Source organism: Scyliorhinus torazame, chromosome 20 (assembly GCF_047496885.1).
Source record: "Scyliorhinus torazame isolate Kashiwa2021f chromosome 20, sScyTor2.1, whole genome shotgun sequence".
NCBI classification, from domain to species: Eukaryota; Metazoa; Chordata; class Chondrichthyes; order Carcharhiniformes; family Scyliorhinidae; genus Scyliorhinus; species Scyliorhinus torazame.
In genome coordinates, this window is record NC_092726.1 from 41,421,041 (window position 1) to 41,447,827 (window position 26,787).

The 26,787-nt window shown below is 47.6% G+C and overlaps 1 non-coding gene across 1 annotated transcript; it reads right to left on the reverse strand.

Moving 5' to 3' along the window:
- Positions 1–17,331: 17,331 nt before the first annotated feature.
- LOC140397404 (U2 spliceosomal RNA) lies at positions 17,332–17,516 on the reverse strand. Its single transcript, XR_011936856.1, has one exon. It is a non-coding gene; the product is annotated as a U2 spliceosomal RNA (small nuclear RNA).
- Positions 17,517–26,787: the final 9,271 nt, after the last annotated feature.

Here is a 26,787-nt window from a genome sequence, read left to right on the forward strand (position 1 = left end):
TGCATTGGCTTATACGTCGGCTTCCATTCAACAATAACAACATGACATTCTGGTGCAATTTAGCGTGGCCAAAGTCTGCACATCCTCGGCACCACGCTCACCACTGTGCTGCCGGGCAGCCTGGATTTAACTGCTTCAATCAGCGGCTACACACTTAAAACGGACAAGCTCACTTAAATACTTCAATGTGTTTCTATAATATGCTGTTTCTATAATATACAGGGGTGGCGGATGCCAAAGTAAACCCATCTGCTAATGTGTTTATGTTCAAGGACAGATTTAAATCTCAATTTGATGTAAATCTCAACTGAAATTTTTAAAAATATGTAAATCATTTATACTATATTCTAAATTTACTTGAAAGGGGTGGATTTTAATATGAAACAAAGAATCTAAAATATTAAATAACGAGAACTTCTGCCAGTTAATTTCCCAGCTTTATCGGGAAAGCTGAAGGTCACAGAAAGCTGAAAAGACATGACTGAAGGTCACAGTTGAAAATCCCCGGTCACCTTTTCCTAAAAGGAGCCCAGATTCCGAAACTCTGAGGGAAAAGTCAACTGTTTCTTCCAGGTTCAGTGTGAACTCTCCCTTTTGATTTTTAACTCCAATATCTGCAGCCTGCACCAAGAATCTCCGGTGAACGGAGATTAAAGACAGTTTCCGCTGGAGACTAGTGAACTCAGAATTATTTGAGTCACAAACATAGGCCTATTGGTCCAACCTGAGTGTATGGATGGAAGGAAATTTGATCCAGTTTGTGCCTGTTACCTGATCTTAGTTCTTTCTTCGTGCGAAACAATAATTCAATCCAAGAATCAAGAATGATGGAAAAACGCTGAGGATTTCAGTTTTTCAGACACTGAGCTTCCCTCCTCCCAATGCAGTTTATTATATATTAATATCCCTTTAACTCCGGTATCCAATGTTAATATTCAAACGCCTATCTTCCTCAATGTAGCACATAAGCATTTTCATGACGAATAATTAGTACATCACTTCATTTGATGTAAATATTTATAATAGCTGATTTCTCAACAGGAATCAGAATAGTTTTAGTCAATAATAACTCACAGTTCAGAAGCTGCAGTGTAACTAGTGTCAGAAAGGAGCGCATCATCGTCCCGGCAGTCCTTTACTGCGATCAGACTGGAATATTAACCAGATGTTGTGCACAGACACTAGACTGCCTTTCCTGCACGATCTGAAACCCAGACTGTTCAGACAATTATTTCTTTGAGAACAGTTTGTCCTCTTCTGCATAATCAATTCATGCTGTCATGTGGATAAGGTAAACCGCCCTTTGATAAAGTGCACCAATGAGAAACAATCAGAGCAATAACACGTGAGAAAAGCCCAGGTTTCATCCACCTTCTTGTCCTGTGCGGCCCATGAAGGGAAGTAGATGACGTATCCTGCATCATAGAGTCATAGAATCTCCCACCACAGACGCAGCGGCCTATTGCAGCTGCAACGCCAGAGCCTTTTGCTTTTCCTCCACAAATCTGGAAGTGAGTGTTCCTAACGCACATGTCCCAGCAGAGTTCCCAGAATCCCGTGGAGTCTGAATTCAGCAGTATTCTCACCGCGCGGTCCACATCTTAACAACTCGGTGAATGAATAACTTTCTGTTCAGCAACAAGTTAATCAACAATTTCAAATCTATGCAATCTGAATATAATAAATAACTTGTGGGGGAATTAAAATCTTTCCTACTTACTCTTACAGCAACTCGCAGATGTCATTTTATTCTTTCATGGGTCATGGGTGTCGCTCGTGCTGCACGCATTTATTGCCCTTCCCAAAAGCTCTTGAGGGGGCAGTTGAGAGTCAATCACATGGCTGTGGACCTGGAGCCACATGTAGGTTAGACCGACTACCAGACCAGGTAAGGATGGCAGATTTCCTTCTCTAAATGGCATGAGTGAACCAGATAGGTTTATCAGACAATAGATAATAGTTCATGGTCATCAGTAGACATTTTAACTTAGATATTTTATTGAGATTAAATTCCATCACTTTGCATGGTGGGATTCGAACCCGGGTCCCCATTTCATATCCTGGGTCTCTGGATTTCTCGCTCTGCGACAATACTACTCTACCACCATTTCTATTTGGAGAACTATATTCTCGAAGGAGGCACAGCCCAAACGAAGCAATTTCTCGAAATAACAGCAGACCCGTCCCTATGGTATTAATCTGCGAAATATAATCCATATCCTGTCAAGGAACCTCAATCGTGCAGCCTAAAGTATCTGAGAAAAATTGTACAACAGTGAGAAAACCCAATGATATAAGCCAATGCATGTCGAATATGATTTCTTAATAGTCTCCATCTGCACTTTATTAACTCTCCTGGCTGTTTCTATTTCTCTCTCTCTCGCTCTCTCATTCTCTCTTTCTCTCTATTACTCTATCTATCTATCTCTATCTCTCGCTTTCAATCTGTCTCTCTCACCTCTATCTAAATCTCTTCGCAATCTCTGCGTGTGATGGTGCGGTGTGTGTGTATGCATATGTGTATGTTTGTATGTACATCTGGCCTCCTGTTTTTGGTTCGACGTTCATAACTAAATATCTCTTTCCAAATATCTATCTCTGAAATTGCAATGCAACATAGGAACTGGAAAAGGTCATTCAGCCCATCGAGACTGCACTGTGATTAATTAGCTGATCCGGGGCCTAACTCTATCTGATTGGATTTAAGGGCTTGTTGAGTACTAAGTAATCCGTGGCCCATTTCCCTTAATGTCTTGGTTTATAGAAAGGTGTTTTTGTCTCCGATTTCAATTAACAGCTGATGGAGTATGAATTGCCGTTGTTGGAAGTTTGATCCAAATCTCTGCCACACTTTGTGTGACGCAGTGCTTCCTCACATCTCCAAGCAGCTGAATCACTTTAAATTTACCTAATCTATCCTTTGGTCTTGATATATTTAAGATGTCGATCAGATCACCTCTTAACCTTTCACATTCTAGAGGAAATTTGTCTAATCTCTCCACTTATCCCCTGACGTTAAAGTGTCATTCTCCTCAACCTAGCCTACACTCCACACAAGGCCAGAATATGCTGCCTGGAGTGTAATGGCCAGATCTGCCCACAGTACTCCAATTGTGGTATAACAAGGGTTTTGTAAAGCTGTAATACAACCCCTGCATATTTATATTGCAGTCCTCTAAGTATAAATGCCAGCATTCCATTATCCTTCTTGATTACCTTCTGCCCTTCTTCATGGAATTTGAATTATCTATTGCTTTTGGAAAATAGTGTGAGGGACCGGCTCTGTGATCATTTGGACGAAAATGGACTAGTTAGTGACAGACAGCACGGTTTTGCACGTAGATGGCCATGCCTCACCGACTTATTGAGTTTTCTGAAGACGTAACAAAGAAAATTGATGAGGAAAGGGCTCTGGATATAGTTTATAAAGACGTTAGTAAGGAGATTGACAAGGTTCCACATGGCAGAGTGGTAGAAAAACTAAAATCTCATGGGATTCGTCGTGGGATGGCCAGATGGACACAGAATTGGCTTGGTTGTACAAGGCAGAGCGTAGCGGTGGAAGGGTGTTTTTCAGAACGGAGATCTGTAGCTAGGGATGTTCCGCAGGGATCGGTGCCGCGATCGCTGTATACATAAATGATCTGGAAGAAAATGTGGGTGGTATTTTCAGTAAGTTTGGGGATGACGTGAAGATTGGCGGAGTTGCTGATCGTGGCAAGGATTGCCAGAGTACAGAACAGGGTATAGATAGTTTGGAAATTTGGGCAAACACATTAAAGTTGGAGTTTATTCCGGACAAAGGCGAGATGATGCATTTTAGAGTATCAAATCTAGGTATGAATTATACTGTAAGTGGCAGAACGCTCAGGAACATTAACAAACAGAGGGATCACGGCGTGCAGGTCCACACTTCCGTGAAAGTGGCAACACAGGTGGCCAAGGTGATTCAGAAGGTAAATGACATGATTGCCTTCATCAGCCGGGTCACTGAGTATCGGAGTTAGAAAATCACGTTTCAGCTATTTAAAACCTTGGTTAGGCGCATTTAGAATATTGCGTGCAGTTCTAGTAACCACATTATCAGAAAGACGTGTTAGTTTGGAGGGAGTGAAAAGTAAGTTCACCAGGATGGTGCCTGGTCTCGAAGGTGTTCACTGTGAGGAAAGATTGAATAAACAAGAATTGATTTCGCTGTAAAGACAGAAGCTGAGGAGACACCTGATAGAGTTCTACAAAATTATGCGAGGCATAGACCGGGTGGGTAGTCAGCGGCTTTTTCCAAGGGTGGAAGTGTCAATTAGAAGGGGGCAGAGATTCTACGTGAGAGGGGGAAAATGTAAGGAAGGTGTGCGGGGTAAGGTTTTCACACAGAGTGGTGGGCACGTAGACCATGCTGCCAGAGGATGTGGTGGAAGTAGGCATATTAGCAAAATTAAGAGGCTAGGTACATCCACATGGAGGAAATAGAGGAATACGGTCCGAGTACAGAAGGTTTTGTTTTTTAGTTAGGGCATCATGATTGGCTCAAGATTGGAGGGCCGAAGGGCATGTTCCTGTGCTGTACATTTCTTTGTTCTTTGTTCTGGGCAGCTGAACCCACAGGCCCCTCTCGGATTCCCCTGAATTTAGTTTCATACCATCTCGATCCAGAAAGTATCCAGGTATCTCCTTTCTTGGTCCACAATAGGAGGCCTAACGCTTTCCAGCGTCCTGCCCTAATGTGAATGCTCAGGCAAATAATTATTCACCGTGTGTGCAAAGTTGTCACAGTCATTGACAATATCCTCACTTTCAGTCTGCAGCGGGCCAATAGTGCTCCTGGTCGCCGGCGTTCCTTTTGTACAGCTGTCAAACTTATTCTTTTTCATTTTGATGCCCCTTGCAAGTTTCATTTCATTATTCATTTTTGGAGGCCCTTCTAAGCTGCTTTGTGGCCCTTTGGCAGCCATGTCCTTCTTTCACAAAGGTTCCCGTGCAGCATACAAGCACAATGCTGTTGAACCTGACGTACTGAATTATAAACGCGACAAATAAAATGTTTGAATGACTTGAATGATGTAGCAGCATCTTTGGAGCGAAACATGCAACCTTTCATGACAAGGTGACCTCAGCAACATAGCATCCAGATTCAGATGAAAGGCAATTTCGCACTGAAACTGCAGCTCTGTCAGTCAGAGAGAGCCGTGCGTGAGATGGAATGTTCACCTGAAATGAAGCAGGCATTGGAAGACTAAATTGTGTTTGCTAATCCGCCTGAATGCGGGGTTTATAATGGAGAAACAACACATCCACAGGAAAACCTGAAAACAAAGTAAAAGTTAAGCTCGAAATGGATCTTTTGATCATCCTCATTGAAAATATCATGTTAAACCTGGCCACCAACAGATTCAGAGGCAGCTCATCGATTATATTTGAAATTAGTCAGATTTTATATTTGAAGCCTATTGTGACATTTGGTTCCACATCCTGATTGCACTCAGTGTTTGTGCTGACACAGTGTGATTTTCACTTTTCAATGTCCATCGCAGAATGCAAAATCCTTTACCGCATGTTCCGTACATTTTTAAAATCTAAATCAAAGCACACCCAGACGCACGCGGACATGTACTGCCGTGTCCCCAATCCAATTGGAACATGATAGAGACAGTGAAGTGAAACGTCTATTTCCAACTTTTCTCTCTATTCCTGAAGTTCAAACGGCCCTATTTTAAACTGATCTTTGATGTGGATCGCGATGTTGTCGTATGTTTCAAATAGACGTTGTGTCAAATTTATAACATTTTCCTGGCTATTCTGCAAGCAAATCAGCTGTGTTCGTGAAATATGCAGAGGATTATTGTCGGTGATCCTGTACAGGGATAACTAAAGATTTGGGGATGCATTACAGATCATAAATCGACAAGACGTTGGGGCAGAAGTAGGTCATTTATCCAATCAAGTCTGTTCCACAATTGAATACTGTACAATACTGATTTGCAATGATAATCTTCTAGACCACTTTTACCCGTTATCCCAATATCCCATGATCCCCTTATTGATTTAAATTATATCTATCTCAGCCTTGAACATACTTAAAGGAATGACACGCAGTTTAACCAAGGATTTCAGCAACCTATTGGGTTTTATATAACTTTCAGTCTAAATGGCGGCTCAATCTCAATTAACTTCTAATTTGCAGCGACTTATTGCAGAAGTTATTAAAGGCTCTGTTAAAATATAGTAATTCTTCAATTGAATTTAATTACTTTTCGATCAGACGATCGAGGCCAACATTACATTTCTGAGCGTGTTTGCTGCCTGTGCCCAGCTTAGAGTGACAGAGTACGTCAGGCCAATGCCGCTCAGTAATCGTTCATTATTAATGCACCAAAATTCTTGCACCTTCATCGGTCAACTTGCCAGTCAGTTGAGTAAACGTGCTGCAATATTTATCGAGCTTCTGGCACAGACGTAACGCGCACTGTTATATTTGTTGTAAACACAAAGAGAAATGTTGATGAGAAGCTGACCAATTGGCATTGAGACATATTTTGGGTAATGCGAAAGCAGGTTTAAGTTTGCAGAGCCTCAGAAGACTCGCTGTGTCGTTTCCTGTTCTGCAAAACTGACAGGAAGCACCTGGCGTTCTAGCGATGTCTGTGTTTGCATTTCAGTCTTTGATCTCCGTTTGCGTTGCCACGCTGCTGCTGAATGTTCTAACTTGTGCTGGGCAATGTAGCGGGGAGGTAACATTGCTAAACTGTAACCATTTACTGGTAACTTCTGAAAGCATGGCTTCTATATAAAATCCTCAAGTGAAAATCAATAAGCTATACGTATACCTTGTCCTGCTTAGTTGTACAGGAGCCACGATCCAGCTGAAATCCCTCAGTACTTCCTGACTACACACAGCAGGCCGGATGGACTATAAACAACAAAGAACAAAGAAATGTACAGCACTGGAACGGGCCCTTCGGCCCTCCAAGCCCATGCCGACCATGCTGCCCGACTAAACTACAATCTTCTACACTTCCTGGGTCCGTATCCCTCTATTCCCATCCTATTCATGTATTTGTCAAGTTGCCCCTTAAATGTCACGATCGTCCCTGCTTCCACCACCTCCTCCGGTAGCGAGTTCCAGGCACCCACCACCCTCTGCGTAAAACACTTGCCTCGTACATCTACTCTAAACCTTGCCCCTCTCACCTTAAACCTATGCCCTCTAGGAATTGACCCCTCTACCCCGGGGAAAAGACTCTGACTATCCACTCTGTCTATGCCCCTCATGATTTTGTAGACCTCTATCAGGTCGTCCGTCAACCTTCTTCGTTCCAGTGAGAACAAACCGAGTTTATTCAACCGCTCCTCATAGCTAATGCCCTCCATACCAGGCAACATTCTGGTAAATCTCTTCTGCACCCTCTCTAAAGCCTCCACATCCTTCTGGTAGTGTGGCGACCAGAATTGAACACTATACTCCAAGTGTGGCCTAACTAAGGTTCTATACAGCTGCAACATGACTTGCCAATTCTTATACTCAATGCCACGGCCAATGAAGGCAAGCATGCCGTATGGCTTCTTGACTTCCTTCTCCAGCTGTGTTGCCCCTTTCAGTGACCTGTGGACCTGTACTCCTAGATCTCTTTGACTTTCAATACTCTTGAGGATTCTACCATTCACTGTATATTCACTACCTGCATCAGACCTTCCAAAATGCATTACCTCACATTTGTCCGGATTAAACTCCATCTGCCATCTCTCCGCCCAAGTCTCCAAACAATCTAAATCCTGCTGTATCCTCTGACAGTCTTCATCGCTATCCGCAATTCCACCAACCTTTGTGTCGTCTGCAAACTTACTAATCAGACCAGTTACATTTTCCTCCAAATCATTTATATATACTACAAACAGCAAAGGTCCGAGCACTGATCCCTGTGGAACACCACTGGTCACAACCCTCCAATAAGAAAAGCATCCTTCCATTGCTACTCTCTGCCTTCTATGACCTAGCCAGTTCTGTATCCACCTTCCCAGCTCACCCCTGACCCCGTGTGACTTCACCTTTTGTACTAGTCTACCATGAGGAACCATGTCAAAGGCCTTACTGAAGTCCATATAGACAACATCCACGGCCCTACCTGCATCAATCATCTTAGTGACCTCCTCGAAAAACTCTATAAAGTTAGTGAGACACGACCTCCCCTTCACAAAACCATGCTGCCTCTCACCAATACGTCCATTTGCTTCCAAATGGGAGTAGATCCTGTCTCGAAGAATTCTCGCCAGTAACTTCCCTACCACTGAAGTAAGGCTCACCGGCCTGTAGTTCCCTGGATTATTGTTGCTACGCTTCTTAAACAGAGGAACAACATTGGCTATTCTCCAGTCCTCCGGGACATCCCCTGAAGACAGTGAGGATCCAAAGATTTCTGTCAAGGCCTCAGCAATTTTCTCTCCAACTTCCTTCAGTATTCTGGGGTAGATCCCATCAGGCCCTGGGGACTTACCTACCTTAATATCTTTTAAGACACCTCGTCTTTTTGGATCTCAATGTCTCCCAGGCTATCTACACACCCTTCTCTAGACTCAACATCTACCAATGTCTTCTCATTGGTGAATACTGATGCAAAGTATTCATTGAGTACCTCGCCCATTTCCTCTGGCTCCACACATAGATTCCCTTGCCCATCCTTCAGTGAGCCAACCCTTTCCCTGGCTACCTCTTGCTTTTTATGTACGTGTAAAAAGCCATGGGATTTTCCTTAACCCTATTTGCCAATGACTTTTCGTGACCCCTTCTAGCCCTCCTTACTCCTTTCTTAAGTTCATTCCTACTTTCCTTATATTTCACGCAGGCTTCGTCTGTTCCCAGCCTTTTAGCCCTGACAAATTGCTCCTTTTTCTTTGTGACGAGGCCTACAATATCTCTCGTTTTCCAAGGCTCCTGAAAATTGCCGTATTTATCCTTCTTCCTCACAGGAACATGCCACACATACCGTTGAGATGCGAGCAGAAAGGTACTTGGGATGTTAGGTCCTCCTCTTACCTTTAGTTGCAGGATGTTATTACGGTTTCTGGGTCAGTTACAATCTGGTTGTCAGTTTCCTCTGATATATTTCAATACACAGTGTCATGTGAGAGTACATTTAAGAAATGGATGTTTCAGCAATGTACCTTTAAGAAAACAGTGAAAGCAGAGAGTGGGTGGAGCTGAGCTCAGTTCAGCCAGTTTGTAGTTTCAGTTTGAAAAGAGCTTGGGTGTCTGTCTGTGTTTGCAGTGAGCTGGATCTGCTGTGATCTCTGCCATGAAAGACTATCTCTGGATCATTTGAGTGATTTAAACTCATAATAGTAAAGCCTTTAACCTGACGTGTTTCTGTTTAATGGTGTTAAGTCTCAAGGATGTTCAAAGGTTAAAGACTATCTCTGGATCATTTGGGTGATTTAAACTCATAATGGTAAAGCATTTAACCTGATGTGTTTCTGTTTAAAGGTATTAATCTCAAGGATGTTCAAAGGTGAAAGACTATCTCTGGATCATTTGGGTGATTTAAACTCATAATAGTAAAGCATTTAACCTGATGTGTTTCTGTTTAAAGGTATTAATCTCAAGGATGTTCAAAGGTGAAAGACTATCTCTGGATCATTTGGGTGATTTAAACTCATAATAGTAAAGCGTTTAACCTGGTGTGTTTCTGTTTAAAGGTGTTGAGTCTCTCTTGGATGTTGAAAGGAATAACTGAAGGATTATTTACTGTTGTAATGTTTTCGGGGTTATCTTTGAAGTAAGGGGTGTTAAGAGATCCAATGTTTATTTCAGAGGTTAAGTTGAGTTCATGGAATAAACATTGTGTTGTGTTTGAAAACCCACGTGTCCATAATTGAAATACCACACCTAGGGAACAAGCCGTGTGCTCGGAAAAGCAACAATTGCATTAAAGGGGGAGATTGGTTCAACTCCATGGCACATTTTGGGGTTCTGAAAACGCCTCGCCCATAACAACAGCATGTCAAGCACTAACCACGATGTGATTTCCTAAGTGTTTCGTCAGTAATTGGGACCACACGGCTACCTGGTCATCCCTGTATTGCTTTATTAGCGAGAGGCCCACTGATGCACTCTTGTACCTTTGTTCAGAGATGAATTCTGGAGCAGTGTCTGGATGTTGTGAAAATGAGGGATCCAGCTATTAATCTGTTAATATTTCGGGTGATGTCTCAGTTGTATGCTGTGTCCTGGTTCGTAGAGCAGTTCTGTTCCTGTCGAGTCACTTTAAGAATTTTGATTCAGCAAGAGTTCGTGACTTTTAGACGCCATCAGCATTTCTCTATCCATTTGGCAATACCCGGATGCGGAACATATGTTTTGCAACTAAAATTTCTCACGTCTCACATCTCTGGGAAGAAATATATTTTTCATTTTATGGTTTTTTAAATCAGTGTTTTATGAGTTGCTGAAGAATTACCTCAGTATTAACTAATGTCCCAAAATACATACAGTGACCGCATATCAGAACTCACACAGTAATACATGTTTGACTTCTGTTGACCAACAGCCATTCAATGAAACTCTCTGTTACCCGTCCTGGCCAATTTTCATCAAATAATTTTACTATTTGAGGGCTGCCAAATTCTCTGTTTATTCCCTAGCCGTGCCTTCATATTTCCAACCATCGAGCATGATTTACGGTGTCTTATGAAGACAACTGTGGACAGCATCACACTATATCCTGGGGCACCGCACCACTACCCCTCTGCCCCTCAACCCCATCCTTCCAAACCAGGCCCACAACATGCTCCCTGTGTTAAGGCCTGAAATGCCACCACTGCATGCTGCATCTTGGAACATTATGTAGCGCATGATCGCAAAGGCCGTTATTTTTGACAGCAGATGCTGTGTCTCTGTGTCAGCGAGTGGCGGGTTGGTGGTGTAGGGAGGGGCTGTCTGTTGATGAAGCCAACGGGGTTTCACGGGATTTGGCCACGAAACCTTCACGGTATTCTAATTGAGATACAATGCTCAAAGTGGAAATTTATACATTTATTGTTATTTTTCTGAATTGTCAGAATGGTAAAATATAAGCTATGGCGAAAGGCAAAACCTCTAAGAATATGGGAGAACTTTTTAGATGTTTTTTTTACAACCGCATATATAACCTAGTGACAAGGACATTTCGTTCAATGTTGTTCTTTAAAAAAAAGGATGGAAGATCCATTTGTAACAACATACCCACACAGACCATGTCCCACAGTGCGTTGTAAAAATGATCGACCAATTAACTATTTATTTCATTCTCCTTAATCATGTATAGAATTATTGCAAATGTTTCCCACACTTACTATTAATATTTTGACAGACGTCTGCCTCTGCGATAGTGTCTGAAGGAATATCCTCCATCTTCCTTACCCTCCAGTTTTGTTGGGGACACTTCTATGTGTCAAAACACACTCCATTAAATATAATGTATTCTCTTTCACTTTGCTTGTCTAACCCCTCGGCTCTGGGGGATGCCCGTCTGATTATGGGATGCTGGAAAATGATCGTCCAGGCATTGACTTCAATAACAAATTTGACTTGTTATTTGTGGGTTTGTTTTTTAAGGCATACATAATCTTCCCCATTCCAATGCCACTGATGTAATTTTAGGCTAGGGTATGGTGTGTTGGTAATTGTCCTGAACTTGTAAATGTAAGAATCTTTTTCTTGATAGTTTAATAGATACTTCACCCAACCTGGCAAGAACTGACAGGTTATCCCTGCGGTAGAGGTTTTCGGGGTCAGAAACAGGAGGCGGGGTAATGCTTGGCCTAGTAATAGCCTACCTGCAATTGCAATCTGGCTGCCCAAGAGAATTGTAATGTCGCAACCTCTCCTCCACCGGATTTCCTTCTGGAAAAACCTTCGACCAGATAACACAACCCCAGTGATCTGATCAAAATACAATATCGGTGTAACATAGAAGCACAGGACATTGTCATGTGAGAGTACCTTTAAGACATGGATGTTGAAGCAATGTACCTTTAAGAAAACAGTGATGTCAGAGAGTGGGTGGAGCTGAGGTCAGGTCAGCCGTTTTGCAGTTTTGTTTTGCAGTTGGAAAAAGAGCGTGTCTGTGTCTCGGTGTTTCCAGAGAGCTGCAGTTTTAAAAAGCAGCTTGTGTGTGCCTGTGCTTTACAGTGAGTTGGGTCTCTGCCATGAAAGACTATCCGTGGATCATTTTGGGTGATTTAAAGTAAAGCCTTCAACCTGATGTGATTTTGTTTGAAGGTGTTAAGTCTTTTGGAAGTTCGAAGGAACATTTTTAGGAATTATTTACTGTTGCAATATTTTCTGAGTTATCTTTGAAGAAAAGGGTGTTAAGAGATCCAATGTTTATGTAAGATGTTAAGTTGAGTTCATGGAATAAAAGTGTTTTGTGTTTAAAAACCCACGTATCCATAATTGCAATCCTACACCTCGGGAACAAGCCGTGTGCTAGGAAAAGCAACAAATCCATTAAAGGGAGAGGTTGGTTGAACTCCATGATAGATTTTCGGGTTCTAAAAACGCCTCGCCCATAACAATATGGTCATGAATAGCGCAAAAGGATATCATATTTCCGTACATTTGTTGAAGCAATTGATTTTTTTGATGGACAATGGATCAGCTTTGAATGATGGGAGTAAAATAATTTGCTTTCGTAGAATTTACAGTGTAGAAGGAGGCCATTCGGCCCATCGAGTGTGCACCGGCTCTTGGAAAGAGCACCCTACCCAAGGTCAACACCACCACCCTATCCCCATAACTCAGTAACCCCACTCAACACTAAGGGCAATTTTGGACACTAAGGGCAATTTATCATAGCCAATCCACCTAACCTGCACATCTTTGGACTGTGGGAGGAAACCGGAGCACCCGGAGGAAACCCACGCACACACAGGGAGGATGTGCAGACTCCGCACAGACAGGGACCCAAGCTGGAATCGAACCTGGGACCCTGGAGCTGTGAAGCAATTGTGCTATCCACAAGGCTACCATGCTGCCCTTGGCACATTGGTGGAAGATTTGAATCGAGGCACTCAAGAGGGCATTGGGTGACTATTTGAATGGAAACAATTTGCAGTGACACCTTCTTCTTCCCCAGCCCCCAACCAGAATAACGAACATCCCTACATCCAGCTTCTCCAGCACTGTCAGTTTTTTATACGGTTCAATTCGATTCCCTCCCATTCTTCTCAATTCTAGTGAATGCAGGTGCTGTCAACCCAATCTCTCCAAGGCGACAATCTTCCCTCCCAAGAATCAATCTGCTGAGCTTCTGATGCACTCCTGTGTCATATAACTCAAGTAATTTGTTTGCATCTCCATAGATGCTGCCTGACCTGCTTCGTATGATCACATTTTCCATTTCATTGTCTGAGGAGTTGTGTATGGTGCTGAAGATTGTGCAATTATCAGCGATCTTATGATGGAGGGAAGGTCACTGATGAAGCGGTTGTCGATGGTTTTGCGACAGAGGTGACTGAGGAATTGTATTAATGTAGTCAGTGACTATTGTCCTGAATGTACTGCCTGACATTGAAGTGGAAGTAGAATCCATCATGGATATCAAGAGCACATTTTATGGAGTCACATGGAATTCCTACACGGCATAGAAGGCTATGGGCCAAGTCCTGGAAAACGGCATTAGAATGGTTAGTTGTTCATTTATGACCCGCACAAGCGCAATGGGCCGAATGGCCCTTTCTGTGCTGTATGATTTTATGACTCCAATTACAGAAGGAAGCCATTTGGCCCAATGAGTCTACGCCAACCCTCCGAAAGTGTACTGTACCGAGTTCCACTCCCCCGCCCACCCCCCTCGACCCCAATAACCCAGTAACCTAACCTGCACACACTTGGACATTAACGGGCAGTTTTTCATGGCCAATCCACCCAACCTGAACAGCTGTCTAATGGCCGTGTTGTACCTGCTCGGGGACTGTCAGAGGGAGAGAGATTAAAAGGCACAATGTTTCGTCTGATGTTATCCTGATGTCTCTCTGCCTCAGAATGATCGCACACCAGGTCGGAGTGCGTGGCACCAGAATCAAACACACATTGGTGTTGGTCAAACCAAACTCTGGTGTTGTGCCTGGGTGGCCCTTTGTCACATTGCGTGTGATTTGAGTTTGGAATTTCTGTTATATTGTGGGTCACGGGCAATGTCCAATCTCAGGATAGACGTCTACTTTGTAAGAAGGACTTTTCACCGTGGATGGCGCGGTGGTTTCAATGTGGAGCTGGTCAACGGCCATCGTTGAGATTGAGCTGAAGCTCAGTCAATGTGAACTGGTTTTGTCAATAAAGATGCTGCCATTGGCCAGTCTCTGCCTTAGGGAATTGTTGTCCATCTCCTGCTCCATCCAATCTGGACAATAGGCTGCAGGAGTCGCCACTGCGCCTGCGCCACAACCACAGCCTGAGGATGGCGGCCATCTTGAGCTGCTCGGTGTGACGGCCGGCGCCATTTTGAGTTGCCGGGGAGACGGCCGGCGGCAATCTTGAGTTGCCAGGGGAAACGGCTTCATTGAGGTGATGGCCCGCTCGCTGTCCTCTGGGGGAAAGCCCCTCCGCACATGAGCACAGGCGCATGTTTGAATATTTAATTTGCATCTGATGATTATAATTACTCGCATCCTCTCCCGTCTGAATTCCTCTTCCTTCTCGGTTCTGAAGCTTCGATTCCAGTTTTGATCTGTTTTTGACAATTTGATTTATTTTTCAAACCTGGGCTCCTCTGGCCGCACTCTGGGGGATGCGGCGGCGCATGCGCAGTCTCGCAGCCGTCACTAGTTTATGAAATGACCTGTTGATTTGATTTTAATTCATTTCCTGGGGGCGGCTCTGAATTTAAGTCAACTCCCCCGTTTCCCAGCAGCCGCTTCTTCGTCTTTTCTGTGAAATAACCGGTGGGTGGAGAGGTGACGTCACGGCAACATGGCGGATGCCCCGCCCATCACCGGTACCCGGATGTTCCGCCAACAAGCAGCGGCCGGGCCGGGCTGCGGACAGGAGGTGATACTGGGAGGAGCGGAAGCAGCATCGGCTTCTGGGAGAGTGACCCACGCCCTCTGGCGGCCGGGACGGGAAACAGCCGCCGACGTCTCTCTGGCCGCAGAGCAGCGCCTGCAGCGGCTGTGAACCACCAGCAGGCGGCAGCCTTGAAGCAGTTGAATCAGCCACACTGACAGAGGTTTGAGACAGATAGGGATTTGAGTCTTTAATTCATTGACAGACACAGAGGAAAGCTGCAGCCGCCTTTTCACCGGCACATTCTGCATCCCGCACCTTTTAAACACACATTCATCTCAGCGCCTCATTGTCTGGGGTTGTCTCTGAGATTTCCACGGAGCGGTACAGCTGGTTTAATGTTGTTCACCTTTTATTCCTCTTGAATCTTCGTTCCATCCTCTTCCATTGAGTGTTCCTCGTCAGATGAGGTTGGGGTTGTATTGTCAGGGCGTGCTGTGGCCTCCCCTTTTTGTTGAGGGCCCTTCTGGTGCTTTTACACATTCTGCGCTGTGATGTCTTTGTCGATGGAGGTGGCATCAACCTCCTCTGAGGTCGCCTTTTTGACTCCGCCGCTGATGATTTGTGCGTACGTTGCCCCGCGTTTCGGGCAGGCCCTGTAAAGATGGCCGGCCTCCCCACACAGGTTGCAGCACTTGTCTTCCTTGCAGTCCTTAGTCATGTGTCCCTCCTGCCTGCAGTTGTTGCAGAAGGTGACATTGCAGTTGGCGGCAACATGCCCCGTTTTGCCACAGGTGTGGCATACTCGTGGCTGTCCCACGTAGTAGAGGTAGCCACGATTTACTCCAATGGCGGAACTGGAGGGGGGGGTTGCAGGATGGTTCCGCCGCCCTCTGTTCTCAGAGTCACCTTGATCTGGTGCTCACTTGTCCAGATGCCAAAGGTGTCCATCAGTTGCACGCTGTCACTTTTCAGCTCAGCGTTCCTGGCGAGGAACGTGAGCACATCAGACACGGGGACGTGGGGGTTGTACTTGTGCAGTGTAACAACCCGGTTTTGCTGCGAAGGTAGCGTAAACAGAGGCTCCGCAGTCAGGATAAACAGGGGACTTTGGTTGCCCTTTTCTTTGAACACGTTCAAGAATTTGATGCACGCTGCAACACTCTTGAAGGTGACATCAAAATATCCATTGTTGGGGAGGTTTTGCAAGCAGAAGATATCTGTTGCTTGGAACCCGCTGCTCGAGCAGCACCCGCTTCACGAAGAAGTTTCGGTCTACAGGTGACTCCCCTTCCGCCTTCTTCGCTGTGATTCGGACAGTGTTTCGCACTCCCCAGCCTGGTGGTCGGGATGCAGTTGCAGCCAAACCTCATACGTTGAGTCTAAACTGTATCGGCATTAGGCCTAAACCAGAAGCTTAGCCCAGCATGTAGATCCACCAATAGCAGCCGAGCTACAAACATTTTCTCTTTGACGACTTCAATCCCTCTGTCTTTTCCAATCTACATCACAACCCTCAGCTTCTCTTGACCCAATATACTGTTGATCATAGCCAAAAGGCCGAGAAGCGATAGCCCATATTCCCCGGCTATGGCTCTTGTCCTCCTCGCCCACCAACATTCAGGTGCACCTTGCTGCGCTCGACTGTGCTTTGGAACGTTTAGGCTACGGTCATGGTTGGTCAAGAGATCTCCAGCTTGGCCGAGCACTGTGGAGTCTGTGCATGCAGAACCAGAAAAACACAACAGGGAGACATCGTCTGGCACGCCTTCCACTGTCGTCACCAGAAGGAAAGAAGACGCTGTGAAGGCCCAGTGACACCCAACGCAGGGAGTCGAAGAAACCTCCACCTTTGCCGAACAAAGGGCAATCCGTGCAAGCAGCAAGTACTGGCGGAATCCAACAGGGGGCAATGTCTAGTCCCCCTGAGCTACACCCTAGCGTGTTGGTCGTGGAGTCAGGAGAATGAAAAGAGACACCGTGAAGGTACACCTACATCCAAATCAGGATGCCGTTCAGTCTGTCGCCACACTTCTCTGTTGTGCAGGATGAAGGGCTTTGGTCAGTGAAATGACGAGAAGGCAAGTCGGCATCCGGGGGTGAGGGTGAGTGGCCTGTAAAAAGCAGCAGGAAATCTGTGCGCATATCAGCCGAAAACGGAGCCTGGCTGCCGAAAGTCCGCGAGTCCACCGGCTCGCAACATTAGTGCACGAAGCTCCCGCCAGCAGAAAAGCTAGCAATGCTTTGGAGCCTGAAAGGCCTTAAATTGGTCAGGATGAGATAACGAGACAAGACAGAAAAGGGGAAGGCAGGTTTTGCGCCATTTTCTGCCTTCGCACCTTTGCTCCCCAAAGCGGGGTGAAGGCACCATTCCCGGAAGCATGGCAAGACCAGGTCGATGCGTGGAGTGTTAGGAGCAATCCCCTGCACGATCTCCGAGTCTTAAAAATCAGTTTAATATTCGGTCCCCAGATAGAGGACACGTCAGATATTATACTGATAAGAACAGATTTTTTTTTAAAAATGTTATTCAAAAAAATATACTTTATTAATAAAATTTATCATGAGCATTACAGAGCATTTCGAATTGTCTTGACTACATTTCCGTCAGGGTTACACATTGCCTTGACTTTCTTCCATTCAATTTTGATCTTATTATACACATATCACTCTTTACATTACAATTCCTTCTTAAATATTTACATCGTCATGTTTCTTTTATACATTGGAGTGTTGGTTGCCCAGACCGAGGGGTTTTACACTGTTACCCGGCCCTCGGTGTACATTTGCTGGAAGGACCTTACACAGTGGTCTTTCCCCATTGCGCCTTGGCGGCAGCTGGCCCAAGCTTGAGTGCGTCCCTCAGCACGTAGTCCTGGACCTTGGAATGTGCCAGTCTGCAACACTCGATCGAGGACAATTCTTTGCACTGGAAGATCAGCAAGTTTCGGGCAGACCAAAGAGCGTCTTTTACCGAGTTGATGACCTTCCAGCAGCAGTTGATATTTGTCTCGGTGTGTGTCCCTGGAAACAATCCGTAGAGCACAGAGTCCTGTGTCACAGAGCTGCTCGGGATAAACCTTGACAAATACCACTGCATCTCTCGCCAGACCTTCTTTGCAAAGGCACATTCCACAAGGAGGTGTGTGACCGTCTCATTTCCCCCACAGCCATTCCGAGGGCAGCGTGCATTGGCGCAGAGCCTTCTCACCACCAGCCAAGCTAGGTCTTGGTGCTTGTTTGAAAGTTCTGGTGATGAGTCGTTCTGCGAGACGACTCTGGCAGTCTGCTCAGCGAACCATCCAACGTCCTCCACGTTCTCCGTTTCCCTGAGGGCCTCGAGGGCATTACGTGCTGAACTCTGCTTCATTGCCTTGTGGTCAAAGGTGTTTTTCTTCGAAAACCTTTCCACGAAGGACAGGTAGTATGGAACGGTCCAACGATTTGGAGCGTTCCGCGGCACTGAGGCCAGGATCATCCTTCGTAAAACGGGGGACAGGTAGAACCTCAGTATGTAGTGACACTTGGTGTTTGCATATTTGGGGTCCACGCACAGCTTGATGCAGCTGGACACAAAAGTGGCCAACAGGATGAGGGAGGCGTTGGGTACGTTCCGCCCTCCCTTCTCCAGAGGTTTCCGGGAGTCTTACTCGTCTCGAAGGGCTTGACGGCCTTTGTCAGCTCATCCAGAGTTAGCGGTTTGTCCAGGTTTTCCAGCTCGCTGTCGCCTATGACCTCCGTGATAGTCGACAGGAAGGTCTGGGAAACAGTGCTATCTGTTTGCTTCAGGTCATACAGTCCGGCATAAAAGGATTGGCTGATCCTCAGGATGTCAGACTGCGATGACTTTACAGAGCCATCTCCTTCCTTCGGACACGGTCCATCTTGGATCTCTAGATGAATTTCAAGTTGGCCCGGGTGACTGCTGTGGCGTAGGGTCAGAACTGCGCCACGTACAGTAACACCGAGAGCACCTCACACCTGATGACCAGGGTTTTGCCCGCAATGGAGAGGGAGCGTTGCTCCCTCCAGCCCAGTTCCTGTCTTACCTTGGCTATGCGCTCCTCCCAGTTTTTGGTGCATGCCCCAGCAGCTCCGAACCATATCCCATGGTAATCTGACCTGACAGTGAATTGGACGAAGGACCGGTCGGCCCAGCTCCCAAAGAACATGGCCTCGCTCTTGCCACGGTTTACCTTGGCTCCCGAGGTCAGTTCAAACTGGTCGCAGGTGGTCAAGAGCCTTCGTGCAGACGCAGGATCCGAGCAGAAGACGGCAACGTCGTCCATGTACAGGGAGGCCTTGACTTGTATGCCTCCACTGCCTGGGATCGTCACTCATCTTATACCCGGATCCTTCCTGATGGACTCGGCAAAAGGTTCCATGCAGCACACAAAAAGGGCAGAGGAGAGAGGGCAGCCCTGCCTGACTCCGGATTTATCTGGAACTTTTCTGATTCCCACCCATTGATTGAGACTGCGCTATAGATGTTTGTGTAGAGCAGTTTGATCCAATTGCGAATTCCCTCCCCAAACCCCATTTTGGAGAGCACATCCATCATGTAGGTGTGCGATATTCTGTCAAAAGCCTTCTCCTGGTCAAGGCTGACGAGGCATGTGACCACCCTCCTGTCCTGCACATAGGCGATCGTATCCCTGAGTAGCTCGAGGCTCTCAGAGATCTTCCTGCCAGGAACAGCACAGGTCTGGTCAGGGTGGATCACCGACTCCAGAGCAGACTTGACCCGATTGGCGATGACTTTGGCTAGAATTTTGGAATCCACATTCAACAGTGAAATGGGTCGCCAATTTCGAATTTCTTCCCTTTCCCCCTTCTGCTTGTAGATGTGGGTGATGATGCCTTTCCTCATGGACTCTGACATGCTGCCTTCCAGAAGCATACTCTCGTACACTTCCAGCAGGTCTGGGCCCATCCAGTTCCACAGAGCCGAATACAACTCAACCGGTAAGCCGTCGCTTCCGGGAGTTTTCCTCGTCTCGAAGGACTTGGCGGCCTTTGTCAGCTCATCCAGAGTTAGTGGTTTGTCCAGGTTTTCCAGCTCGCCTAAGACCACCGTGATAGTCGACAGGAAGGTCTGGGAATCAGTGCTATCTGTTGGTTTCAGGTCATACAGTCCGGCATAAAAGGATTGGCTGATCCTCAGGGCGTCAGACTGCGTTGACTTTTCAGAGCCATCTTCTTCCTTCAGGCTGCTGATCACAGAGGTCTCTCTGTGCACCTTTTGGAAGAAGAAGCGTGAGCACTTTTCGTCCTGCTCCACGGAGCGGACTCTGGAACGGAAGATAACCTTGGAGGCCTCCGAGTTGTACAGCGAGGCTTGCTGGCTCTTCACCTCTTGGAGATCCTCCTTGACATCCACCCCCATCGACTGCAGCTGGAGCAAATTCTGCATACTTTTCTGGAGCCTGGACATGATCCCCTCGTCTCTCTCTCGCCTTTTGAACGCCCTTGAGGATGAAAAACCTCTTGATATTCCCCTTGATTGCTTCCCATCAGAGATGTGGAGCCTCATAGAGGGGTTTCACGGTTCTCCAACCTTTGTAATCCCTCTCGAGTTCCTCGAGGTTCTCAGGGTTCAGCAGTTTTACATTCAGCTTCCATGTCCCCCTGCCTGCAGCCTGGTTTTCCAGCAGGTGGCAGTCGGCCAGCAGGAGGATGTTGTCAGAGAAGAACACCGGCCATACATCTTGGACATGGCCGTGAAAGCACGGGACACAAAGAAGAAGTCTATCCTGGAGCGGACGGACCCGTCTGGCCGTGACCATGCGTATCTACGCTGCGCTCCGTCTGCAGGGTTTCTGCAGACGTCGAGCAGCTTGGCGTCTCTTACCGTTTCCATCAGGAGTCTGGACGTAGCGTCTAGTTTGTGTCGGCTCCGGCAGATCGTTCAGTTGCATCGATGATGCAGTTGAAGTGACCGCTCAGAATGACCGGCTTGGAGGTGGCCAACAGCAGTGGGAGTTGCTGAAGGACTGCCAGCCGCTCACTTTTTAACGGCCGGGGCGTACAGATTAATAAGTCTGAGAGGGGTGTTTTTGTATTTCACGTCTGCTACGAGGAGGCGCCCGCCCACCACCTCCTTAACGTCGGAGATGGTGAAGCTGCCTCCCCGCAGCAGAATACCCAGGCCGGAGGAGCGGCAGTCGTTTCCTCCTGACCAGATGGATGGCCCGTGGGACCACCAGCTCGACCAGCGCCTGTAGTTGCTGAGGTGCGGAATTCCGCACTCCTGCAGGAACAGTAGGTCGGCTTTCACGTTTGCTAAGTAGCTGAGTGTGGCTACACACCGCGAAGTATCTTTGATGCTTCGCACATTAATGGATGCAATTTTAAAACCCATTATATAAAGATAGATTTACCAGTCTCAGAGTCCAGAGTCTATACAGTTGGCTGTTCCAGCTGTTGGATGTTCCCCAGCATGCCGGTGGTGCTCGCAAACTTTAGCACAGTTGCAGGGCTGAGAAAATTGTCCTGGTCCGCACTGGCTAGTGAACTTGATGCAGATGTATTGAGGGGGGGGCGGGAGTGTAGCCCTGGCGTCCGTTGTGGCAGTCAGTTGGTGTTGGGGTTGCAGGCCGGTCTTCGCCTGGGTTGTTGCTTCTTGTTACTTTCCGGGGGTTGGTCTGTGACCTTGTTTTCGATGTCCGGCGTTTGGTGGCCGTTGGTCATATTGGTGTTCCCATGAGCCAGGGGTTGATTGTCTCGGCGGGTTTTATTTTCTTCCCGGTTTGTGGTCTGGGGGGTCTGTGCCTCCCGTTCCACGTTGGTGCTTTGCCTCTTTATTTGAGGCCGATCCTTGGCTTGTTTACCCTCGTCGGAGGAGGTTTCGGCACTAAGTGTACTGTCTGAAAGGTGTCGCTTTGTGCCACTCCCCATTATGGGGTTCTTCAGTTTGTTTTTTTGTTTTCTCTTTCGTTTGTCCCTGTTCACTGTTTCCCAGGGCTCTTTGTTCTTTGTCCCATCCTCTTCCATTGAGTGTTCCTCATCAGATAGGGCTGGGGTTGGGTTTTCAGGAGGTGCTGGGTCCTCCCCTTTTTGTTGAGGGCCCTTCTGTTGCTTTTCCTTATTCTGTGCCGTGGTATCTTTTTCGGTGAAGGGTGTATGAACCTCCTCTCTGATCATCTTTTTAACTCCGCTGCTGATGATCTGTGCATATGTTGCCCCGCATTTCGGGCAGGCCCTGAAAAGATGGCCGGCCTCCTCACACAGGTTGCAGCACTTGTCTTCTTTGCAGTCCTGAGTCATGTGTCCCTCCTGCCTGCAGTTTTTGCAGAAGGTCACACTGCAGTTTGTGGCAACATGCCCCGTTTTGCCACAGGTGTGGCATACTCGTTGCTCGACGACATTACGTGTTGACCACTGCTTCATTGCCTTGTGGTAAAAGGTGTTCTCCTTCAAAAACTTTTCCACAAAGGACAGGTGGTACGGTACGGTCCAACTACTTGGAGCGTTCCGCGGCAATGAGGCCAGGCCCATCCTTCGTAACACCGATGACAGGTAGAACCTCAGTATGTAGTGACACTTGGTGTTTGCATACTGGGGGTCCACGCACAGATTGATGCAGCTGGACACAAAGGTGGCCAACAGGATGAGGGAGGCGTTGGGTACGTTCCGCCCTCCCTTCTCCAGAGGTTTGTACATGGTGTCCCTTCGGACACGGTCCATCTTGGATCGCCAGATAAATTTGAAGAGGGCCCGGGTGACTTCTGTGGCGTAGGGTCAGGTTATGGGCCAGACCTGCGCCATGTACAGTAGCACCGAGAGTACCTCACACGTGATGACCAGGGTTTTGCCCGCAATGGAGAGGGAGCGTTGCTCCCACCAGCCCAGTTTCTGCCTTACCTTTGCTATGCGCTCCTCCCAGTTTTTGGTGCACGCCCGAGCAACTCCGAATCATATCACCAGCACCTTCAGGTAATCTGACCTGACAGTGAAGGGGACAAAGGACCGGTCGGCCCAGTTCCCAAAGAACATGGCCTCGCTCTTGCCACGGTTTACCTTGGCTCCCGAGGCCAGTTCAAATTGGTCGCAGGTGGTCAAGAGCCTGCGTACAGACGCAGGATCCGAGCAGAAGACGGCCACATCGTCCATGTACAGGGAGGCCTTGACTTGCATGCCTCCACTGCCTGGGATCGTCACTCCTCTTATACCCGGATCCCTCCTGATGGACTCGGCCAACAGTTTCTATGCAGCACACAAAAAGGGCAGAGGAGAGAGGGCAGCCCTGCCTGACTCCGGATTTGATCTGGAACTTTTCTGATTCCCACCCATTGATTGAGACTGCGCTATAGATGGTTGTGTCGAGCAGTTTGATGCAATTGCGAATTCCCTCCCCAAACCCCATTTTGGAGAGCACATCCATCATGTAGGTGTGCGATATTCTGTCAAAAGCCTTCTCCTGGTCAAGGCTGATGAGGCAGGTGTCCACCCTTCTGTCCTGCACATAGGCGGTCGTATCCCTGAGTAGCGCGAAGCTATCAGAGATCTTCCTGCCGGGTACAGCACAGGTCTGTTCAGGGTGGATCACCGACTCCAGAGAAGACCTGACCCGATTGGCGATGAACTTAGCTAGAATTTTCTAATCCACATTCAACAGTGAAATGGGTCGCCAATTTCGAATTTCTTCCCTTTCCCCCTTCTGCTTGTAGATGAGGGTGATGATGCCTTTCCTCATGGACTCTGACATGTTGCCTTCCAGAAGCATACTCTCGTACACCCAGCAGGTCTGGGCCTATCCAGTCCCACAGAGCCGAAGACAACTCAACCGGTAAGCCGTCGCTTCCGGGAGTTTTACTCGTTTCGAACGACTTGGCGGCCTTTGTCAGCTCATCCAGAGTTAGTGGTTTGTCCAGGTTTTCCAGCTCGCTGTCGCCTATGACCTCCGTGATAGTCGACAGGAAAGTCTGGGAAACAGTGCTATCTGTTGGCTTCAGGTCATACAGTCCGGCATAAAAGGATTGGCTGATCCTCAGGATGTCAGACTGCGATGACTTTTCAGAGCCATCTTCTTCCTTCAGGCTGCTGATCACAGAGGTCTCTCTGTGCACCTTTTGGAAGAAGAAGCGTGAGCACTTTTCGTCCTGCTCCACGGAGCGGACTCTGGAACGGAAGATAACCTTGGAGGCCTCCGAGGTGTAGAGCGAGGCTTGGTGGCTCTCACCTCTTGGAGATCCTCCTTGACATCCACCCCCATCGACTGCAGCTGGAGCAAATTTTGCATACTTTTCTGGAGCCTGGACATGACCCCTCGTCTCTCTCTCTCACCTTTTGAACGCCCTTGAGGATGAAAAACCTCTTGATATTGCCCTTGATTGCTTCCCACCAGAGATGTGGGGCCTCAAAGAGGGGTTTCACGGTTCTCCAACCTTTGTAATCCCTCCTGAGTTCCTCGATGTTCTCAGGGGTCAGCAGTTTTACATTTAGCTTCCACGTCCTCCTGCCTACCCCCTGGTCTTCCTGCAGGTGGCAGTCGGCCAGTAGGAGGCAGTGATCAGAGAAGAACACCGGCGTTACGTCGGTGGACCTGACCGTGAAAGCTCGGGACACAAAAAAGAAGTCTATCCTGGAGCGGACGGACCCGTCTGGCCGTGACCATGTGTATCTACGCTGCGCGCAGTCTGCAGGGTTGCTGCAGACGTCGAGCAGCTTGGCGTCTTTTACCGTTTCCATCAGGAGTCTGGACGTAGCGTTTAGTTTGCTGTCGGCTTTGCTGGATCGTCCAGCCGCATCGATGATGCAGTTGAAGTCACCACCCAGGATGACCGGCTTGGAGGTGGCCAACAGCAGTGGGAGTTGCTGAAGGACTGCCAGCCGCTCACTTTTTACGGCCGGGGCGTACACATTAATAAGTCTGAGAGGGGTGTTTTTGTATTTCACGTCTGCTACGAGGAGGCGGCCGCCCACCACCTCCTCAACGTCAGAGATGGTGAAGTTGCCTCCCCGCAGCAGAATACCCAGGCCGGAGGAGCGGCAGTCGTTTCCTCCTGACCAGATGGATGGCCCGTGGGACTACCAGCTCGACCAGCGCCTGTAGTTGCTGAGGTGCGGAATTCCGCACTCCTGCAGGAACAGTAGGTCAGCTTTTACATTTGCCAAATAGTTGAGTGTGGCTACACACCGCGAAGTATCTTTGATGCTTCGCACATTTATGGATGCAATTTTTAAACCCATTATAAAAAGATAGATTTACCCGTCTCAAGAGTCCAGAGTCTATACAGTTGGCTGTTCCAGCTGTTGAATGTTCCCCAGCATGCCGGTGGTGTTCGCAAACTTTAGCACAGTTGCAGGGCTGAGAAAACTGTTCTGGTCCGTACTGGCCCCGTGATTTTGATGCAGATGCATTGGGGGGGGTGTAGCCCTGGGGTTCGTCGTGGCAGTCAGTAGGTGTTGGGGTTGCAGGCCGGTCTTCACCTGGGTTGTTGCTGCTCGTTGCTATCGGGGGTTGGTCTGTGACCTTGTTTTCTTCCCGGTCGGTGGTCTGGGGGGTCTGTGCCTTCCGTTCCACGTTGGTGCTTTGCCTCTTTATCTGAGGCCGATTCTTGTCCTGTTTTCCCTCATCGGATGAGGTGTCGGCACTAAGTGCGCCGGCTGAGAGGTGTCGCTTTTTGCCACTACCCCTCAGGGGGTTCTTCAGTTTGTTTTTTTGTTTCCTCTTACGTTTGTCCCTGTTCACGGTTTCCCAGGGCTCTTTATTCTTTGTCCCCTCCTCTTCCTCTTCCATTGAGTGTTCCTCATCAGATGGGGCTGGGGTTGGGTTGTCAGGAGGTGCTGGGGCCTCCTCTTTTTGTTGGAGGCCCTTCTGTTGCTTTTCCTCATTCTGAACCGTGGTGTCTTTTTCGGTGGAGGGTGTATGCACCTCCTCTCTGGTCGCCTTTTTAACTCCGCTGCTGATGATTTGAGCGTATGTCGCCCCGCGTTTCGGGCAGGCCCTGTAAAGATGGCCGGCCTCCCCACACAGGTTGCAGCACTTGTCTTCCTTGCAGTCCTTAGTCATGTGTCCCTCCTGCCTGCAGTTCTTGCAGAAGGTCACACTGCAGTTTGCGGCAACATGCCCCGTTTTGCCACAGGTGTGGCATACTCGTGGCTGTCCCACGTAGTAGAGGTAGCCACGATTTACTCCAATAGCGAAATTGGAGGGGGGATGCAGGATGGCTCCGTTGCTGTCCGTTCTTAGGGTCACCTTGACCTGGTGCTCAATTGTCCAGATGCCGAAGGTGTCTTTCACTTGCACGCTGTCACTTTTCAGCTCAGCGTACCTGGCGAGGAACGTGAGCACATCAGACACAGGGACGTGGGGGTTGTACGTGTGCAGTGTAACAACCCGGTTTCGCTGTGCCGGTAGCGTAAACAGAGGCTCCGCGGTCAGGATCGACAGGGGACTCTGGTTACCTTTTTCCTTGAAGACGTTCAAGAATTTGATGCACGCTGCGACGCTCTTGAAGGTGACATCAAAGAAACCATTCTTGGGGAAGTTTTGCAAGCAGAAGATCTCTGTTGCTTTAAACCCCCAACACTCGAGCAGCACCCTCTTCACGAAGTGTTTCCGGTCCAAAGGTGACTCTCCCTCCGTTTTCTTTACTGTGACTCGGACAGTGTTTCGCACTCCCCAGCCTGGTGGTCGTGATGCAGCTGCATCCATAGCTCGTACGTTGGGTGTGAAACTGTATCGGCGTTAGGCCTAAACCCGAGGTTTAGGCCAGCATGTAGATCCACCAATAGCAGCCAAGCTCCAAACATTTCCTCTTTAACGACTTCAATCCCTACGAGTTCGCCAATCCACAATCAACATCGAA